At 41.8% G+C, this 17,214-nt stretch overlaps 1 protein-coding gene and 1 long non-coding RNA gene across 36 annotated transcripts in view; one reads left to right on the top strand and one right to left on the bottom strand.

The window, feature by feature from the left end:
• Positions 1 to 17,214, top strand: part of GGACT (gamma-glutamylamine cyclotransferase) — a 47,520-nt gene that overhangs the window by 16,808 nt on the left and 13,498 nt on the right. For 15 of the 35 annotated variants that reach the window (XM_070240432.1, XM_070240425.1, XM_070240445.1 and 12 more), the window contains one exon: positions 11,388 to 11,479. The exons of 12 other annotated variants lie outside the window; for them this stretch is intronic. The gene's annotated coding sequence lies outside the window, so the exon portion shown is untranslated. Of the gene's footprint in view, positions 1 to 10,795; positions 11,480 to 17,214 lie in introns of all 35 variants that reach the window. 8 more of the 35 variants (XM_070240437.1, XM_070240434.1, XM_023621787.2 and 5 more) reach the window with 1 other exon arrangement.
• The window catches only part of LOC138918563 (uncharacterized), a 41,619-nt gene that overhangs the window by 12,458 nt on the left and 11,947 nt on the right, over positions 1 to 17,214 (bottom strand). The window lies entirely within an intron of this gene.

Below are 17,214 nucleotides of genomic sequence, written 5' to 3'. Positions count from 1 at the left end.
TGGGACAGAGGCAGGATCTGAGCTGGGATTTTAAGGATGGGTTTGATTTAGACGGGAAGATATTAATGTGGCTCAGCAAGTAAAAGACTGGAGGGGGGAGCTGGGGAGGGTTTGAGGAGCAGTGGCAGGCCAGTTCGGTGGGATTTCAATTACAGGATGGGAATGCGGCCAGGCTCCTGGAGTCCAAACAGCTGGACAGGACACGGGACATCCTGAGCATCGCTGGGGAGCCCCTGAAGGCTTTTGAGCTGGGCCTCAGGAAGCTCAATAAATAAGGCTTAGAGGAGAGGGTGGCGGGTCGGGGGCCTTGAGTGGGCAGCCTTGGAATCTGGTGCTGGTTAGGAAGAGAGTGAGAAGAACCGGCTTGGAGAGGAAAGTAAGGAATGTGGTTTGAGCAAGACAGGAGACTCTGAAGAGTGATCTTTTAAGCAGAATTGGTATTTTCTGTTTATTTCATTTGAAACAACTGCTCTCTCAGGATGCCTACCCACCTCTGTGAAGTACTGTTGTGTGATCGGATGGAGAAGGAAACTGAGGCTCAGCGGTTTGGTCATTTGTCAGCATCACTACCCAGGCCTGTCCAGCCTGAGGCCAGTTCCCCCACCCATCTAGGGCCCCAGCTGGAGGTGTGAAGAGCATCGTTGGGGGTCACCATATTCGAGTTCTTCTCAGTGGGGAATGACTGCACAGATTTGGTTCTCTTCTGCAGATAGAAAGAGGACCCCTTGCAGAGTGTTCGGCCTGCACTGCTCCTTTCAGAGTCATATCACTTGGGTGTTCGTATGACCAAGGATAGGCCTCACGTCTCAGTGGCAAGACATAAGCTCTAAAATGAGTCAGCAATGGGAGTAATGAGGCAAGAGGTGGGTCTTACCTCTTAATAACAGGAATAAGCAGCATTCTGGGGCAGTTTGTAACTAATATGGAAATTTTCTTTATATGAGAAGTTGAGAACCAAATGAAATATAAGACAGAGTTCAAGAAACATTAGATAATTAATGGCAAGTTCAAGGAGGTTTAGGTAATTAATGGCAAGTTAATAAGAGAAATATAACTTGAAATGCTGAAACTGAGAGGTTAAAATGTCCCAGGAATATTAATGTTTAATGAGCCAGGGGAGTAGAGCCAGGAGCTGACCTGTGAGTGCAGAGTCGAAAGTCAGGGAGAAAAGAGGTGTTTCTTGGGCCTGGGTGGGTAAGACAGGGGTTACTGAGGGTGGTCTGTGGGCTGATGGGGTGGTCGTGTGCTTGAGATGAAATGATCCCCATGAGCTCCTTGAGGAGATGGGGGAGGGGTGCAGCCTGGGCCGTCAGAGACATTCAGATATCAAAGATTTTTCCTGCACATCCATCAGTCTTGTTAGGGCACATGTCCTGGTTCTTTAGAGAATAACTCCATTGTGCTTTAGGACACTGTGTCTCAGGAACACACTTGGACAAGACTCTAGGAAAACAAAGATTATGTCAAGAAATGGAAATGTCTATAACAAAAAAAACCCCCAGGTGAGCAAGTTAAACCCCCCTGGGTGAAAGCTAAGAAAAGAGAATATAAAGAGACTTCTCAGCCATCTTCATTCAAATTAGAGCAGAGAGGAATGGATGAATCAATTTGGCAAAGAAAATAAGGCCTAATATTTATGGAGTACTAATGTATTACAAAAAAGCAAGTAAAATCGAGGTGGATAAAGGGACTTTGTTCAAATGCTGATGTTCAGTAGCCCTTTTAAAGAAAAGAAATTGGCTTTTTTGATTTACATGTGATAAAATTCAGCCATTTAGGTTTTTTGTTTTTTTTTTTTAAAAGATTGGCCCTGAGCTAACATCTGTTGCCAATCTTTGTTTTTTGTTTTTTTCTTCTTCTCCTCCCCAAAGCCCCCCAGTGCATAGTTGTATATTCTAGTTGTAGGTCCTTCTGGCTTGGCCATGTGGGACTCTGCCTCAGCGTGGCTTGATGAGCAGTGCCATGTCTGCACCCAGGATCTGAACCGGCGAAACCCTGGGCTGCTGAAGCAGAGCGTGCAAATTTAACCACTCGGCCATGGGGCCAGCCCCTCAGCCATTTAATATTTAAAGTTCAGTGAATTTTGACAAATGTATACACTCTTGTAGTCATCACCATGATCAGATACCATCACCCCAATCAGATTTCCATCACCCTAAAAAGTTCTCTCATGCCCCTTTGCAGTCAATCTTTTCCCCTTATGCCCAGCCCTGAGCAACCACTGCTCTGTTTTCACTCCCTGTGATTTGTTTTTTCCAGAATGTCATACAGCATGTAGTCTTTTGTGTCTGACTTCTTTCACTCAGCATAGGTGTTTAAGATTTTTCTGTATTATTATATCTGTATACCTCAATCTGTGTATGTATTCTCAAGTTGGACATTAGGGTTGTTTCCAGTTACTGCCTATTATGAATAGAACTGCTATAAACATTCACGTATGGGTTTTTATGTGGATATATGAATTCATTTATCTTGCGTATGTTCCTAAGAGTGAGACTGCTGGGTTATTTGCTAAATATATGTTTAACTTTGTAAGATTGCTTTCCAGAGTTGTTGCACGATTGTGCATTCCCAGAAGCAACGTATAAGAGTTTCTTACCCTATATCCTTGCCACCACTTGATATTAGTAGTCTTCAATTTTACCCATTCTAGTGGGTATATGATGATATCTCATTGTGGTTTTTATTTGCATTTCCGTAATGACTAATGATGTTGGGCATCTTTTCATGTGCTTACTTGAGATTCATATATCTTTGGTAAAGTGTCTGTTTAAATGTTTTTGCCCATTTTAAATCAGGGTGATTTTCTTCTTCCTGAGTGAGAAGAGTTCTTTGTATATTCTGGATACAAGTCATTTATCATATATATGTGTTTGGCAGATAATTTCTCCCAGTCTGTGTTTGCCTTTTCATTTAATCTGTGTCTTTGGACAGCAGAAGTTTTTGATTTTGGTGAAGTTCAACTTATTCGTGTTTTCTTTTTATTATTTGTACTTTTTTGTGTCCTGTCAAAACATTTTCTTCTAGAATTTTAGTTCTTCAGTTGGATACATTTAGAGTTAATTTAGGTATGTGGAGTAAGTTAGGAATTGTAGTCTGTGTTTTTGCATATGTATATTGTATTGTTTCAGCAACTGTCCATTCCCCATTGAATTACCTTGGTACCTTTATCAAAAACAATTGACCATAGAAGTGTGGGTCTACTTCTGAACTATTCTGTTCCATTGAGTTTTTTGAGCAGTTATTTTTATTGAGATATAATTCACATACCATAAAATGCACCATTTCAAAGTGGTTTCCATTTCAGTGGTTAAATATATTCACAAAGTTGTGCAACCATCGCCACTATCAATTCCACAACATTTTCATCACCCCAAAAAGAAGACTCCATTGATTTTTTTCCAGCTTTACTGAGATATAACTGACTTATAGCATTGGATAAGTTTAAGGTATATGGCGTGTTGATCTGATACACTTAAATATTGCAGTCTGATTACCACCTTAGTGTCAGCTAACACCTCTGTCTCGTCACATAATTGTCATTTCTTTTTTGTGGAGAGCACATTTAAGATTTACTCTCTTAACAACTTTCAAGTATATAATACAGTAATGTTAACCATATTCACAATGCTGTGTATTAGATCCCCAGAATTTATTCATCTTCTAATGGGAAGTTTGTACCCTTTGACCAACACCTCCCCATTTCCCTCAGCCACCAGCCCCTGGTAACCAGCGTTCTACTCTGTTGCTAAGAGTTTGGCTTTTTTAGATTCCACATATAAGTGATATCATACAGTATTTGTCTTTCTTTACTTATTTCACTTAGCATAATGCCCTCAAGGTGCCAGCCATGTTGTTGCAAACGGCAGGATTTTCTTCTTTCTCACAGCTGAATAGTATTCCATTGTGTGTGTGTATCTTACATCTTTATCCATTCATCTGTTGATGGACATTTAGGTTGTTTCCATATCTTGGCTATTGTGAATAATGCTGCAGTGAACATGGAGGTGCAGATATCTCTTAGAGGTCATGTTTTCATTTCCTTAGGATATATACCGAGTGGGAAGTGGGACTGCTGGATTTGTGGTAGTTCTATTTTTAATTTTTTGAGGAACCTCCATACCATTTTCCATAGAGTCTGTGCCAGTTTACATTCCCACCAGCAGTGTGTGAAAGTTCCCTTTTCTCCACACCTGCAGCAACAATTGCTCTCTCTTGTCTTCTTGATGATAGCCATTCCAGCAGGTGGGAACTGATATCTCATTGTGGTTTTGATTTACGTTTCCCTCATGATTAGTGATGTAGAGCATCTTTTCATGAACCTGTTGGCCATTTGTATGTCTTCTTTGGAAAAATTTCTATTCAGTTCCTCTGTCCTTTTTTGAGGGGGTGGGGATGGGAGTCAGGAATATTGGCCCTGAGCTAACATCTGTGCGAATCTTCCTCTATTTTATGTGGGATGCCTCCACAGTGTGGCTTGACGAGCGGTGCTAGGTCCACGCCTGGGATCTGAACCAGTGAAACCCAGGCTGCGAAGTGCACGAACTTAACCACTACGTCACCAAGCCAGCCCCTCTGCCCATTTTTTTAATTGGGTTGTTTAGGGTTTTTTGTTATTGAGTTGGGTGAGTTCTTTCTATTTTTTGTATATTAACTGCTTATCAGGACTATGGTTTGCAGATGTTTTCTCCCATTCCATAGGTTACGTTTTCATTCTGTTGATTGTTTCTTTTTGCTGTGCAGAAGCTCTTTAGTTTGATGTAGTCCCACTTAATGATTTTTGCTTTTGTTGCTTGTGCTTTTGGTGTGACATCCAAAAAATCATTGCCAAGAGCAATGTCAGGGAGCTTTTTCCTTATGTTTTCTTCTAGAAGATTTACAGCTTCAGGTCTTTCATTTAAGACTTTAATCCATTTTGGGTTAATTTTTGTTGAGTGGTGTAAGATAGGGGTCCAATTTTATTTTTCTGCACGTGGTTGTTCAGTTTTCCCAACACCATTTATTAAAGAGAGTGTCCTTTCTCCATTGTGTATTCGTGGCTCCATGTCACATTAGTTGACCATATATGCTCGGGTTTATTCCTGGGCCCTCAGTTCTGTTCCTCTGGTCTGCATGTCTGTTTTTATGCCAGTACCATACTGTTTTAATTACTATAGCTTTGTAGTATAGTTTGAAATCAGGAAGTGGGATTCCTCTAGCTTTGTTCTTCTTTCTCAGGACTGCTTATTTGAGGTCTGTTATGGTTCCGTACAAGTTTTAGGATTGTTTTTTCTATCTCTGTGAAAAATGCCATTGGGATTTTGATAGGGATATCATTGGATCTATACCTGACTTTGAGTAGTATGGACATTTTAACAATATTCTTCCAATTCATGAACATGGAATATCTTTTCATTTGTGTCTACCTCAATTTCTCTCATCAAAGTCTTATAGATTTCAGTGTATAGATCTTTCACCTCCTTGCTTAAATTTATTCCTAAGTATTTTATTGTTTTTGAGCTTTTATGAATGGGATTGTTTTCCTTATTTCTTCAGGTATTTTGTTATTGTATAGAACCTGTGTGTTGATTGTGTATCCTGAAATTTAACTGAATTTGTTGATTAGTTCTAACAGTTTTTTGGAGGAGTCTTTTAGGATTTTCCACATATATGATCATATAATCTGCAAGGAAAGACAGTTTTGCTTCTTGCTTTCCAGTATGGATGGCTTTTGTTTCTTAATGTTGCCTGATTGCTCTGGCCGGGACTTCCAGTACTACGTTGAATAAGAGTGGCGGGAGCAGGCACCCTTGTGTTGCTCCTGATCTTAGAGGAAAAGCTTTCAGCCTTTCACTGTTGAGTATGATGTTAGCTGTGGGCTTGTCGTATGTGGCCTTTATTACGTTGAGGTCTGTTCTTTATGTACACAATTTATTGAGAGTTATCGAAAAGATGTTTTTGTCAAATGCTTCTTTGCATCTCTTGAGATGATACATGGTTTTTATCCTTCATCCTGTTAATGTGGTGTATCTCATTTATTGATTTTTGTACGTTGAACCATTGTTGTACCCTGAGGATAAACCTTGTTTGATTATGGTGTATGATTTTCTTTACATATTTTTGAATTTGGTTTGCTAATATTTTGTTGAAAATCTTTGCATCTGTATTCATCAGGGATATTATATTTGTCTGTAGTTTTCTTGTGGTGTCATTATCTGACTTTGATATCAGGGTAAAGCTGACCTCATAAAATGAGTTTGGGAATGTTCCTACCTCTTCAGTTTTTTGGAATAATCTGAGAAGGATTGGTGTAAATTCTTCTCTAAATGTTTGATGGAATTCACCAGTGAAACCATATCGTCCTGGGCTTTTCTTTGTTGGGAGATTTCTGATTACTGATTCAATCATCTTATTCATTACTGGTCTGTTCATATTTTCTATTTCTTCATGGTTGTTTTGGTAAGCTGTATGTTCCCAAGAATTTATCCATTTCTTCTAGGTTATCCAATTTGTTGGCATATAATTATTCATTATTCATCCTATGTATTTTTGTGGTATCAGTTGTAATATCTCCTCTTTCTGATTTTATTCACTTGTCTTCTTTTTTTCTTAGTTAGTCTAGCTAAAGGTTTATTAGTTTTATCTTTTTTTAAAAAAACAGCTCTTAGTTTCATTGAATTTTTTTTCTATTGTTTTTCTGGTCTCTAATTCATTTATTTCTGCCCTGATTTTTGTTATTTCCATCCTTCTGCTAACTTTAGGCTTAGTTTGTTCTTTTTATAGTTCCTTGAGATGTAGAGTTAGTTGTTTATTTGAGATATGTCCTTTTTCTTAACATAGGTGTTTATTTCTATAACATCCCTCTTGAAACTGCTTTGGCAGCATCCCATAGGTTTTCATTTTCATTTGTTTGGAGATATTTTTTATTTCCCTTTTGATTTCTTCTCTAATTAGTTGTTCAGGAAGATTACCCACCGCAAGCGGGCTCATTTGTCCAGCGTGCTATAGAAGAACTGGAGGCTCAGGCAAAAGTCTTTTGCAGAAAGAAAGGACTTTATTGCAGGGCAGCCAAGCAAGGAGACAAGAGGCAAAGCTCTTAAATCTGTCTCGTACGACTGTCCTTCATGTGTCTTCATGGTTTGCATGTGTAAATTTGGAGGGGTTCCATGTGTTACACATGCGGTGTGGATTTTTGGGCTGTGACATCCAAAGTTCTCTCATCAGTTATTCGGGTCCCTTAATGCACCTGCACAATGTTTGGTTGAAGGTTGTCAGCAAGTTCTTTCCTTATCTGCAGTGTCCTTGTTATTTTGCAAGACAAGCTCAGAAACTTTGGTTAATTTGTTTCTTACTTTAACCTTCTGGGTGTAGGGTATGGTTTCGGGAGTGTGTTGTTCAATTTCCACATATTTATAAATTTTCTAGCTGGCTGTTGTAGATTGCTAGTTCATTCCATTGTGGTGATACTTGGTATGATTTCAGTCTTCTTAAATCTGCTAAGGCTTGTTTTGTGTCCTAACATGTGATCTATCCTGAAGAAAGTGCCATGTGTGCTTGAGAAGAATGTGTATTCTGCTGCTGTTGGATGGAATGTTCTATATATGTCTGTTAGGTCCATTTGGTCTAATATGTGGTTCATGTCCAATGTTTCCTTGTTGATTTTCTGCCTTCATGAGCTTTCTGTTGATGAAAGTGGGGCACTGAAGTCCCCTACTATTAATGAATTGCTATTTCTCCATTCAGATCTGTTAGTATTTGCTTAATATATTTTAGGTGCTCTGATATTGGGTGCCTATATATTTATTGTTATATCTTCCTGATGAATCAACCTCTTTATCATTAGATAGTGCCCTTCTTTGTCTCTTGTTACTGTTTTTGGCTTAAAGTCTATTTTGTCTGATATAAATATAGCTACCCTTGTTCTCTTTTGGTTTCCACTTGCATGGAATTTTTTTTTCCTGTCCCTTCACTTTGAGCCTGTGTGTGTCCTTAGAGCTAAGGAGAGTCTCTTGTAGTAGCATATAGTTGGGTCTTGTTTTTTTTTAATCCATTTAGCCATTCTGTGTCTTGTGACTGGAAAATTCAGTCCATATACATTTAGGGTGATTATTGATAGATAAGGATTTACTAATGTCCTTTTATTGTTTGCTGGCTGTTTTGTAGTTCCCTTATTCCTATCTTTTTCTTTTGCTGCCTTCCTTTATGAATTGGTGCTTTTCTGTTGTGGTATGCTCTGATTCTCTTCTCTCTGTATTTTGTGAATCTACTATAGATATTTGCTTTGTGGTTACCATGAGACTTACATTAAACATAGATGTAACAGTCTGTTTTACGCTGATAACGACTTCGATTGCATACAAAAACTACCCTTTTACTCCTCACCTTTTATGTTTCTCATGTCACAATTGACCTCTTTTCATATTGTTTATTCATTAATAAATTGTAGTAGCTATAGTTACTTTTAGTACTCTTCCCTTTAACCTTTATACTACAGTCAAGTGGTTAACACATCACCTAATCTAGTATTACAGTATTAGGGTATTCTGAATTTGGTTGTGACCTTTACCACTGTGTTGTACATTTTCATGTTACTGGTTAGTATCCTTTCATTTCAGCTTGAAGAACTCACTTCAGCATTTCTTGTAAAGCATGTCTAGTGGTGATGAATTTTCTCTGCTTTTGTTTGTCTGGGAAAGTCTTTATTTTTCCTTCATTTCTGAAGGATGACTGCCGCTTAGAATATCCTTGGTTGGCAGGGTTTTTTCTTTCAGCACTTTGACTATATCATCCCACTCTCTCCTGGGCTGTAAGGTTTCTGCTGAGAAAGCCACTGACAGCTTAATGGAGGATCCTTTGTAGTTACAGTCTCCTTTGCTGCTTTTAGGATTCACTCTTTGTCTTTGATTTTTGACAGTTTTATTATAATGTCTCAGAAAATATCATTTTGGATTGAAATAATGGAGTGATCTTTTAGCTTCATGACCTTGGATGTCCAAATCTCTTCTCAGGTTTGGGAAGTTCTCGGCCATTATTTCTTTAAGTAAGCTTTCTGCCCTGGTCTCCCTCCCTCCTTCTGGAGCTCCAATAATTTGTGTATTGGTTCTTTTCAAGATGTCCCATAATTCACCTAGGTTTTCTTCACTCTTTTTCATTCTTTTTTCTTTTTCTCCTCTGAATCAGTTATTTCAAAGTTCCTGTCTTCTAACTGACAGATTCTTTCTTCTGTTTGATCTGTTCTACTATTGATGCTCTCTGTTGCATTTTTCATTTCATTCTTTGAATTCTTTAGCCCCAAAATTTGTTTGGTTCTTTTTTTTTTTTATGATTTCTATCTCTTTGTTAAAGTTCTCATTTTGTTCATGTTTTGTTTTCCTGATTTCATTGAATTGCTTTTCTGTGTTTTCATTGTAGCTCATTGAGTTTCCTTAAAACAGCTGTTTTGAATTCTTTATTGGGTAATTCATAGATCTCCATGTCTTCGGGTTTGGTTACTGGGAGATTATTGTGGTCCTTTGATGATGTCATGTTTCCTTAATTTTTCATGTTCCTCAGGGTTTTGTGTTACTGTTTTCACATTTGAAGCAGCAGTCATCTCCTCCAGTCTTTACTAACTGCCTTCAGGAGGGAATACCTCCCATCAGTCCTGCTAGAGATTCTGAACTTGAGGAAGTTCTCTTCTCTTTCTAGGTTGCTGAGAATTTTTATCATGAATTTGTTAAATTTTGTCAAATACTTTTTCCACATCTATTGAGACAATCATAAGGCTTTTCTATTTTAATCTGTTTATATGTGATTCATTGATTGATTTTCAAATATAAAACTAACCTTACCTTCCTAAATGATGCATTCCTTGGTAATGATGTATTATCTCTTTTATATATTGCTGGATTTGATTTGCTAATGTTTGTTCAGGACTTCTGCATTTCTGTTCATAAGAGATATTGGCCTGTAGTTTTCTTTTCTACGAATGTCTTTCTTTGGTTTTGTTATCAGGTAATATTGGCATCATAAAAGGGTTTGAGAAGTGTTTTTTCTTCTCTTTTTTTGGAAAAGTTTATTTAATATTGGTATCATTTCTTCCTTACATGTTTGCTAGAATTCACCAATAAAACCATCTACCTCTATGCAAGGGTTTTAACTATGAGTAGAAGTTCATGAGTAGATACAGTGCTATTCAGGGTATCTGTTTTGTCTGTAATGAGCTTTGGTAGTTTGTGCCTTTCAAGGAATTATTCCATTTTATCAAAGTTGTAAAATTTATTGGTATAAAGTTGTTCACTGTACTCCCTTTTTATCTTTCTAATGTCTGTAATATATGTAGTGATGTTCCCTCTTTGATTTCTTACATTGGTAATTCATATTTTCTCTTTTTTTTTTTGGTGGGAGGAGGGAAGTCTATAAAAGTAGAGAGAATGGTACAATGATCCCATATATCTGTCATCCAGATTCAATAATTATCAAGATTTTGCCACACATTAATCCCCCTTTTTTGATTTACTGAAGTATTTTAAAGTCTCAGACATATTACATGAACCCTAAGTAATTCCATATACATCTCTAAAAAGTAAGGATCCTTTTTCTAGAACCATAATGTCATTATCTATACCTAAAAAAATGTTACGGTGATTCCTTGGTATCATCTTTTACCTAGATATACCTGTAAGATTTTTCTGATTCTCTCAGGAATTTTATTTTACAGTTGATAAGTTCAAATCAGAATGCAGACAAGGTCTGCACATTACCCAGGGCTGTTATGTACCTTAGATCTCTCAATCTGGGGCAGATCACTCTCACTTTTTAAAAATTTCTCCCATAGAATGCCCCACATCCTGGGTTCGTCCATTTGCTTCCAGTTGGGATCTTTTGACTCTTTCTTCTGGGATGCTATGGAGTTTCTGCAGTTGGAGAAGGGCTGTATTATGACTTGGAGCCTTCTGTACCCCTGGGGAATCTACCTTAGCTCCCCTGCCCTGGGGAGCGTGGATGCGGCCACTTCCATTTCAAGGCCGGGGATATCTTGCTTCTCTGTCCAGCTCCGGCCAGGCCACGTCTGTGAAGCCTTTGATCTCCTTCACCTCTGAACTCCACTAAATTGTGTGTGCATTTTACGAAAGTATAACACACATCAGAAAAGTGTGGAAATCGTACCGCTTCATGGATTTTCATAATAAGAACAGGCCAAGCAACCAGCCTGTAGACCAGGTATCTCACGTCCTTTCCAGTCACCGCTTTCCGCCCAGTGGTACCCACTATCCTGACATTGCCTTGGAGGAAGGAGCATGGATTTTGGATTCAGCCTTGACTTTAAATCCAGGCCATTCCACTTAACAGCTGTGCTGTTTTAGTTAAGTAACCTCAGAGCCTGGGTTTCCCATGTGTGAAGTGGAACCGTAACACCTGCCTTGCAGGGCTGCTGGAAGAGTGGAGAGAACCTGTCAGTGCCCGGAGATCCACCCACGGCCCCGTCCAGCCAGTTTCCTTCCTCTCCTTGGGGAAACAGGTGAGATTAACAAACTGGGCTCCAGCCACTTTCCACCGGACTCTGTAAGTGTCTTCCTGAAAGATCTGGGGGGCAGCTGGGCCCTCCCTGTGGGTGGAGGAGAGAGGGGTCAGCCGTGCAGCCTGGCCGGAGAGCTGGCTGGAGGGCAGCGCCCTCGGGTGCAGGGAGGAGAGGGCTGGGTGGCCACAGAGCGTGCTCTCGCATCCACAGGAAGACATCAGGCTGGAATCTCCTCCTTTCCTTCTTGGGTGCTAGCGCCTGGGGAGGAGTGTGCCCACCTGGGCCGTGTTGGTCTTGCCCCCTCCATGAACATGGTCCAGCTCCCTGGAGAACTGTCTTTATTCCAAGATGGGGGCAGCAGGGGAGAGAGAAATTCCTTAACTCAAAAACAGTTGAAATCATTCTTCTATTAAAACAGTGCCAAGTTTGCATGAATTTTAAAGGATCCGCTTCTTTGGGGGACTGTGGCCTGGTGGGGTCCTCCCCTCCTCCCTGGGGAGGGAGGCTCTGGGGGCTGGAAAGGAGCTGGTTTCTCGAACCCATCTCCCTCCTCCTCCCAGCTGCCTCTGCGCCAGGTTCGTGCTACACAGCGGAGCCTAGGGGCCCTGGGCCTTGGGGCCCGTGCAAAGCACTGGCGAAGTGTTGCCCAGTTTCCTGGGGCTTCAACCAGGATTCGGTTAACCCTTAGATATTGGGTGGTCTGTGAAGCATGGCCCTCTGGGAAGGGGAGTTGCTTCTTTCCTCTTCTTGGAGAAACTCCTGAGGTACCAGGCGAAGTGTGTTCACATCAGCCCAGGCCGGGAAGGAGGGAGCGGCCTCCTGCTGACCGTGGGCTGGCCCACGGCAGGTGAGGCCGGAGAGGAGAGAGACCTTAGTTTCTTGGCCTTGCTGTTTATATGTACAACATGTCTTTTTGTTTGTTTTTATATAAGAAAGTCATTTTGGGCAACAGAAATGGCAAAGTTCTTATAGACAAAAAGCAGTTGTTAAACACCTAACTCAAATGCTTGGGCCGTTTGATTCGGAAACCAGTTGAACAAACACAGCAGTAGCTTCCCCGAGTCCTTCCCTTTATCCTGATTGAAAGAACACCATAGACTTAAAAAAACACAAGTCCTGTAATGAAAAACAAAGCTTTTGTTCTGTTGTTTTTGAAGTTAGTTTGAAAAAATGTTTAAACTGAGCGTGGCAGCATCTGTTCTCTGATAACCACAAAGTGGCAACAAGGGATTTTTACATTTTAACTGGATTTTGCTCTCCCAGGAGTGGACTGTGTGTTGGCTTTTAAGTGCTTTTTAAGAGCTAAGTATAGACCAAATTGTGCTTTTTAGTAATATTTAGGGTCCTGGGATCCACCCCCAAACTCGAGAGAGGCCAGTGTCGGGAGCCCTGAGGAAGAGTGGTGGTCCTGGCCTCTGTCACCGGTCCCCGCAGGAATGTAGCTTTTAAAGTGGGATTTTTGGGCGGGTGGGGAGGGGATAAATTGTATCAAAGAGTGGGATTCAATTAGTTTGGTGCATCCAGTTTCCTTCAAAGCTCAGTCACTACAACTCAACATATTTTTCTAGAAGTTTTGGACTCAAAGAATTCTGGCTGCTGTCAGTGGGCAGTGACCAGCTGTGTGTTTGGGACTCATAGGAATGTGAGTAAATGGGTCCACTTTGTGTAAAGTCTTTAGAAGCATGTTCAGTAACATGCCCTTAATTTCCTCCCCCCTCCCCTGCTTGCTTGTAATTCAGGGTTTTAACTTATCTCAGCTGTTTTCATTGAACTTCACTTGGGGTAATTATAAAGGCACTGAAAGGATTTAAATGCTTTGGGCACAGGTAATCAAAAAATGCATCCGGCTTAATTTTGAGTTCTGTGGTTTTATCTTGAAAAAGGATTATTTCTTTTTAAAAATTGTTTAAAAATGGAGGGGTGTGTGTGCACGCATGTGTGTGTTGGGGTGATTCATTCTTTTGGAGCACAAGGGAGGCAGTTAACTTCCCTAGGTTTGTGTTGCTCCTGCCTACCTGACAACATAGCCACCATCTTTTCAGAGAATTTAAACTAGTTTTAGTGATGTTCTTAGCAAAAGCTAATTCTGAAGGGAAATCTTTTTTGCTACCAAAAGAATCAAGTCCTGAATTCCAGAGCCCACTGGAAGGGGAGTTTGGATTATTCCTGAGATCGTGCTCCTGGGCCGTGGGCCAGCAGGGTGGCCCTGGGCTGGGAGCTGGTTTGCACTAGACACACCGGTGTGTGGGCCCTGTCTGGTGGTTTCTCAGCAATACGCAGGTTCCTTGTGTCGTGCAGGTGGTTCTGGGGCTCTCAAGTTTGACATCTTGCAGTTATCCTTGGTGGTCATCTTCCAGTCTTTTCCCTGATGAATTCATTCTGTCCTGTGTCATTGGGTGGAGGCCCGTCGTTGGCTCTCCTCTAGATCCTGGGCCCCGGGTAGCCCAGCCCAGGATGCCCGCATCTCTCTCCCCCTGCTCTGGCCTTACCCACTTGGCTGGGTGAGAAGACACCTCTGAGGTCAGCAGTAGCTTGGCTTTGGCCTTCGATCTCTTGCTCTCTGTCCAGTGCTCCTTCTGGGAGACTTGTTCCTCATACGCTATGAAATATTATGCTAAATAATATATATTATATAGATGTATAATAGAATTAGCTATATATTTTCTAGCCAGGGGCCTCACCTGCATCTGTAACTATTTTATTTATTCTCTTTTGGGTAGGTCTGAGTTCAAAAATGATTACATAAGAATTGTTTAAATGGGTATATGTTCTCTTCCTTCTAGAATATTTTGTTAGCAAGCCACCTAGAAGGGAATGGCTTTGTGTGATATTTTGTAATTGTTCTTTTGTGCTTCTTCTAACTTAAATTTAAGTTGCATTCCTGAACTCCCCATTTCTCACCTAAGAAAGCAAAACAAAGAACCATTTTAAGTTAATATAGCCTTAAAATGTTTCTGGAAAAAACCCAAGAAACCTTTTAAATAGTACACTAATGGGTAGTCATTCCCTTTCCCTCCACTGCTTTCTGCCTGAGTGGTCACCAAGAAGACAAAAGGCCTTTGGGGGCATACAAGGTAGGCTGGGAGTTACCTGCCGTCATCCAGACCTGAGGGCCCTTCCTCTGCCCTGCACAGTGGCCGCAGGCTGGGACCAGACACAGATTCTTGGCTCTGCCTCCTTGACCAGGGGGCTTGCTCCAGGCAGAATAAATATTTTGAGCAACTGCCAGCGTGTGAGTTAGGAGCTGCGCTCCCCTCTAAGCAGGCTTGCAAAAACATTCTAAAAGGCCAATCGTTTGCTGCATTTCTTAGTAGCCAACTGTGGGAAGTCTGCTTGTCAGAGCCAGTGTGGATGGGCCTGGGTGGGTACTGACAACTGGTGAGGCCCGAGTCTTAATCCCTGTCCCCCTCCCTCAGAGGCCACTGCGCCCTCCGTCACGCCTCCTGGGGCTGCTCCACCTTCCAGGAGCCCGTGTGGCAGTTACGGAGAAATCTGTCTGTCTAGTTTCATTGCATGTTGGGTTCTAGAACGGGACTGAGTTTAAGGGAGGCCACCACAAACATGTTTTTAGAAATACTTGGATGCTTGTGGAAATCCTAGATAAACCATAAGTTTTTGCTTTTGATTAGGGATTGTGAAGTATGCTGAACTCAGATAAAAACGGAAATTAGTCATCATAATTACAGTCTGAGTGGCCTACAAATTGTCTTCCTTCCATGATTTCATTTAATCTTTTTTTTAAGATCAACTTTCTTTGAAGTATAATTTACACACAAGAAAATTCACACATTAGGTACACCTGTGGATGATTTTGACAAATGTATATGGCCATGGACCTACCACCCCAATGAAGATAAGAACATTTCCGTCTTCCCAGAAAGTACGCCCTCCACGCCCACTGATCTGAGCTTGCCCTGGAGACAGTTTCTCATGTTCTAGATGGCCTTTCATCGGTGCAGCTCTGGAACAGGAGCGTGGATGCCTACCACTGTCCTTGCTCCAGGGAGCCTGGGGGGCAGGGGAGGGAGAGGGTGACAGGCCCCAGGTCACAGTCAAAGGGTCCAGAGCAGTTTGCTTCTCCTGGAACTGCCCCTGTGACTGGGCATCTGAAGGAAATGGTGGCGGAGCTACGGGACTGAATGTGATTCCTGTAGGTTTGCACCCAGAGCAGTATTTCCACCTGTGCATGCATTGAACTGTGCTGCATGACGTGGAAGATGTAAAATGAAGAGAAAGTTCGACCCCACCCTTGAGGAGCTTGTGGTTTCGAGAAACAGTTTAGAGAGAGTGATTCCAGGCAGGATACAGGGCAAAATGAAAATGCAGGGTCCCTTGTTCAGAAAGCAGGAAGAGTGCAGTTAAAGGTCCTAAAATATGAAGTTTTCTCCTTTCCTCTGTGGTCGCCCTCTCTTGACTTGCTGTGATGTTTTTTAGTTGCTTTTTTATTATTTGATATTATTTATTTTATTATTTGTTTTATTTAATTGTGTTATTTTACATTATACTAAATTCTCAGCGTTGAGTTTATCATTCCTCTTTATATTGTGCAATGTCAGTTTTAAGTTTAAATGCAAATAGAGGAGCATTTACTCATTTGCGGAATCACAGAAATGATATTTGGGCCGGCCCCGTGGCTGAGTGGTTAAGTTTGCGCTCCGCTTCAACAGCCCAGGGTTTCGCTGGTTCGGATCCTGGGCGCGGACATGGCACCACTCATCAGGCCACGTTGAGGTGGTATCCCACATGCCACAACTAGAAGGACCTGCAACTGAGATATACAACTATGTACCTGGGGGATTTGGGGAGATAAAGCAGGAAAAAAAAAAATTTCCTACGTGCATGCATATGTATTTTGTTTTTACTAGAACTGGAAACGCTGCTCAAAACTATCTCAGCTGTATTATTTCACTTCTTGACATGTGCACATTCTGCCGACACTGCCCAGCGTCATCTCCTGATGCTGGAGCAGAGACTGAGAGGACGAGGAACTCCGGTGCCCTGGGGTGGCCCTCACCCTCTGTCTTCATCTTCAATGTATGCGGTTGGCTGATGCGGGGAAGTAGCCCAAGGAAGGAGGGGCAGGATAGAGTTTCTTGGTTGTTCATGTTTCTTAGAATCCACTGTCTTCTTCCTGCATTCAAAGCAAATTCTTTTTGGAATGGAAAGCGTGGCCTTTCCCAGCTGACCCAGCCAGAGATGTGATACGTTACCTTGTCCTCACTCCGAGACCCGCTGAATCCCACCTGTCGGGGGTCCACAGGGACTCTGTGTTCCTGGGACACTGAGAACGCTGGGTGCCAGTGGGGCTGCATGGATGTCCTCTGCTCACGGATGTGTGCTAGTGTTTCATCAGACTGCACTTACACAAGGTCAGATAAGGTTACTAAGAATTTCAGGACCAGGGCCGCTTCTGAGTGCAGGTTCCCTGGGCAGACTGCACCAGTGTGTGCTTGGTGCTCAGTGAATGCCCGTGGGTGCTGTAGAGATGAGGATACAAATGGAGCCTCCTGTGGGGCGGTGGCCCAAGCCACTGGCCCCCTGGGTCCCTCTGCTGGCTGGATGTTGTTCCTGTTCTGCAGTTTCGGGGGGCAGGAGGCAGTGAGAGGAGCGCCCCACTCCAGAGCTGGGCAAGCCTTTGTGGGGCAGGAAGGAGGTGTGAAGGCAGACTCACCTGCTCTGCTGCCCTTAAGGGCCACCTAAGTTACCTCGTCTCAGTCTCTCCATCTGGAATGTGG

Source organism: Equus caballus, chromosome 17, assembly GCF_041296265.1.
Source record: "Equus caballus isolate H_3958 breed thoroughbred chromosome 17, TB-T2T, whole genome shotgun sequence".
NCBI classification, from domain to species: domain Eukaryota; kingdom Metazoa; phylum Chordata; class Mammalia; order Perissodactyla; family Equidae; genus Equus; species Equus caballus.
This window is presented reverse-complemented; position numbering and strand designations above follow the sequence as displayed.